The 4,476-nt window shown below is 52.5% G+C and overlaps 1 pseudogene; it reads right to left on the bottom strand.

Annotated features, from left to right (window-relative positions):
• Positions 1-1,215: 1,215 nt before the first annotated feature.
• LOC125518166 (salt tolerance receptor-like cytoplasmic kinase 1) lies at positions 1,216-3,622 on the bottom strand (annotated as a pseudogene).
• Between the last annotated feature and the right edge of the window lie 854 nt (positions 3,623-4,476).

Below are 4,476 nucleotides of genomic sequence, written 5' to 3'. Positions count from 1 at the left end.
TTGAATACTGCACAGATAGGGGGTTTTATGTCATATGCCCAAATGTAGGGTTTACTTGATTCATCCACTTTATTCATCTACAATACAAAAATTTGTTGTTTAGGTAACTACTGAAATTTAAGATGTTAGTTGGAGATCTATGCATTTATAGTTGAAGATGTACCTATGTTACTACTGGATTATGTTAATATAGGTAGGAGCTTTGCTGCATTATCCCCAAAACAAAGTGTTTAGGTAACTTTAAATTGCTCTTTTGTGTAGGTTTCCTGTAATTAGAAAGTTGTCCATAATATGTAGTTATATTAGCTATGTTGTTCAAAGAGTGTGCATGACAATGGAAAATGCTAATAGGATTTGAGTATGGATAATGTGATGAATGTGTCATGTGTGAATATTAAAAAATTTAGTTGGGTTCTGTAACTACTAGTAATGGATGTAATTTTATATTCAGGGGGATGATTCTGTGGACAAGAAGAGGAAGCTGGACCTTACTGGGTTCAGTGACCCGTATGATCCAAGCTGTGGTGACGACGAAGTCTATGAGGTAAGCCCAAGCTGAAATTTAGATTGTTCATTTAGTTCCTTTGACATGTTGTTATATATGAATCCATAATGTATTAATGTAATTGATTAATTTGTGCAGTATGACTCTCGAGAGGATGTGGACCATAGCAACGTCGAGTCATTCCTAGTGAAGGAAGTGAGAAGATCAAGGACAAGGGATCTGCTGGCTACTACAAGAGGAAGAAGTTCCAATGCCCCTACTGCACCAAGCCAAAGCCCAAGGATGGACTCTTTGAGCACCTTCTGTATCATGCACGGGATGCATCGAGGAGCGGGGAGGACCCGAAGATCAGGGCGCAGCATGCTGCCCTCCTGAAGGACCTGTCTCCCGTGTAGTGGCCGTACGTCATGCTGATCATGAGAAGCAGGAAGCTCTACTCACCATCAATAGATCTAATGATCTTTTACTTTTGGTAAACTGCATCTGGGTGTGAACTGTTGGAAACTTGATCTACTTACCCTATCTAGTATGTATATTAATGTAACGTAGTATGTGTCTGAGCTGGAAGTGTTGTGAATTGGATGGTATCTATGGTAGTAATCTAGAATGCTATCTATATTTGTGTGTCCTTAAATTAATTTGTGTTGCATGGTACCTTCTGTTTAGATGTTGTTTCAGTTTATATTTGATGAGTTTAGGTGCTGCAATGATCACACATGCTGCTTCAGTGTTGCTTCACTGATGGCACATGCTGCAAGACTTTTCCATGCTGTGGCGAAGTGCAACATGTTGTGCCCATGTGCAAATCCTACCAAATATAGAATGTGGTAATGTTCCGAAATAGCTATGTCATGAACTAGGGTACATGGGGTTCAGTTAATGGGGTTTAGTCAAGTTAGTGAGAATTGTTCATCCTCACATATCCCATCATTTGAATAAGAAAAAAGATCAAATATTCCATCATGTCAAGAAATATTCCATTAACAGAGAAAATAATCCATCATTTAATCAAATGTTTGAAGGAAATCTATACCTAATATTAAAGTACGGAGCCTTTCGTGGTTCTCCATAAGTCATCTATTTATATCCATTGATTTTGTGTAAATCATAAAGATTGATGGTTGAGATTTAATGGATCTACGATAACTGTTCGGACCAAAATAGGGACCAGTCAATTTTGTACGCTAAAGTTTCCTACACGATGGGTTCGCTGGCACGCACGCTAAGCTGGCTTGGGCCATGTAGTTGCACGTTAATGGGCTTTTATGGAATGCCAACCATGCGTGGGTTTCTATCTATGTGTTCGTGCTCTAGAAAAAAAATCTATGTGTTCATCTGTTGTTTCTTCTGTTCGTCATTTGGATTCTGACAAGCCGATCCCAACATGTTCGTAGGAGTTCGTATGCAACACCTTCACGTCTCTTAAATGCCTCTTCCAAATCAAAACAATATCCTGGTAATCAGCCTTAGCGGAAGGCGGTCTGGACTCAATGGCGCTAAAGTTGGTTGTCAGGTACGCGGACGCACCGACGCCGGCACCATCATATTGCTGTCTTTCGTCCACGCGATGGACCTCGCCACCTTTTACGTAATGGTCGCCCGCACCTATGCCATCGCCGGCCGGAGCTTCAGCTGTGTCGCAACGCGATTGACGGCGATCTACGCGCCATCGCCTTCCTCCATGGCGTTGTGGTCGTCGGCCAGCCTGCCGTCCACGAGCCCCGCCACCCCGGCTGCCTTCATGCGCGGCAGCACCTTTGCCGCTAGGTACTGGTCGTTGCCGTCCAGGCCTGACGATCCGGCAGCCGGCTAGCCAGTGATGGCCTCGAGCAGCAGCACGTGAAGCCATACACGTCGGACTTCTTGGACACGATGTCCATGCGGAGGAATAAGGGGCCCACATAGCCCGCGGCAGCGACCGAGAAGGTGCCCTCGCAAGCCGACCCTGGGTCGCAGAACCGCTACCATCGCCGTCCACGAGCACGTTGGAGGATGAGACGTCGTCGTGCACCATGGAGATGTCGTTGTGGAGGTGCTCCAACGCAACAGCCACGTCATGGAGGACGCGCATGCGGTGCCGCCAGGTGAGCGGCGGCGTGGTGGAGTGGAGCTGGTCAGCCAGGCTGCCGCCGGGCATGTACTCCAGCACCAGCGCTCCCCACGGCGCACAACACTAGCGCACCACGGCGCATGCTCCTGTCCCAATTTAAAACCCTGTTGTCCTCGCCCCATCCTAGGCACAACGTGGTCTGACCTAGCGACGATGTGGCCGCCATGTGCGTTTTTCTCGCGTCACCTAGCCATGCCTCTCGCTGGTCTCACATGTATGTCAATATGTCATCATGGGCATGCGCAGGTGGACTATACCGAAAAAGGGTTTCCCCCGCTTTATATTCCAAAGAAAACCGCCATGATACATATTGCAATGCTGGGGCGAGCAGCACATCATGCCCAAAGAAAAAGAAAAGAAATAAATGCCAACAACGGCAGCTCGACAAAGCGCGGCAGACCCACGACCGCTGCGCCCGCTGGATACAACCCACCACAGCCCGAGGCTCCGATCTACCGCGAACTAAGCAGCACCTCCAAGAAGGGATGCGACGCCGACGACTCTGCTGCCCGGACAAGTCCTAGGGTTTCCCCCAGTACGCGGAGGAAGGTGGGGGATAGCTACTTCTGACACCCTCCAAGAAGGGATAGTGGCACCCGCCGGTGTCACCGCATCGGAGCCGGACGAACCGGCAAGGATTTCTCCCGCACGCCAAAACCCACCGGCCAATCGGAGCCGACCAGCCAAACCACCGCCCAACCATGCGCCATCACGGTTGCGCCGTCACCAACGCCGTCTCGCTGCGAGCACCACCACGAGGCCAAGAAGACCGGAGAGAAGATCCAAGCGACGGGAGCAGCAGCACCGAGGCCGAGCGGGAGGGAACCACCTCCACAGCCGTCGTGCGGGAGGCTCGCGTCTCCGGCACCGTCGCGGTAGCCGTCCGGACACGGCAGCGGGGCATACCAGGCCACCCCTGACCCGGCCAGGCCCGAAATGGGCCCGCTAAGCCCCGCCGGCCATGCTGCAGCAGGCTGGCGTCGACGCCACCAGCCCCCGCCGATCATCGCCACTCGCCACCGCTTCCTGATGGCCACGCCAACGCCACGCCTGTCGCCGGCCCACCCAGGCCCAGATGGGGCCCGAAAGGCCCAGATCTGGGTCGGGCGGGCGCCGCCAGCCCGCGCCGCCGTGCAGTCCTGCCGCCAACGGCGCCGCCGCCGCCCAGAGCTCGCCCCCGCCGCCGCACAGGACCGCCGCCGCCTGAAGACACCGCCCGGAGCGCTCCGTCCCGCGCCGGAGAAACCCTAGACGGGTAAGGGCCAGGGGCCGCAGCCGCCAACGTCGCCCGGGCCAGGCCCGCGGCGGGCGCCGGCGACGGCGGCAGGGAGGAGGTGCAGAGAGGGGGAGGGCTCGCGGAGAAGGGGGGGAGGCGCGGCCGGCCGCCCGCGGGGGCAGCGCGGTCGCGGTCGAGAGGATTTGTTCTCCCAACACAAATCGCGCAGGTGGACTATGACAGGAAATAGGATAAGGAGAGGCTAAGAGCTGGACTATGAGACTCCACGAGGGAAATGAGCCACTGGAGGCATGAGGGGCACGTCATTGGTACGTGATTGTCTGAAATTTAAACACATGGACATACTTTCAGTCATTAGATTTTGTTTAGCCACGGTATTGCATGTATGTGTTGTGTTCGTTTGCAGGTTACGCCCATACCAAGCTTGCCAGGAGGGAACGACATCTGCCAAGTATACGAAATTTTTAGAATTGATAACGATTGTAACATCTGATGAAATGACCAAACTCCAAATCCTGCCATGTCCCGTCCGGCTTATACGTACTTCCCTCGAACTACGCCCTCGGTGTGCCTTCCATCCCCGACGATGTTCCGCGGCCCAGTTCCTCGATCCGACCAATCCTG

The sequence above is a fragment of the Triticum urartu genome, chromosome 7A, assembly GCF_056163025.1.
Source record: "Triticum urartu cultivar PI428250 chromosome 7A, HENAU_Tu73, whole genome shotgun sequence".
Classification (NCBI taxonomy): Eukaryota; Viridiplantae; Streptophyta; class Magnoliopsida; order Poales; family Poaceae; genus Triticum; species Triticum urartu.
The sequence above is the reverse complement of the archived record's forward strand: the minus strand, read 5'-3'. Positions and strand labels throughout refer to the sequence as shown.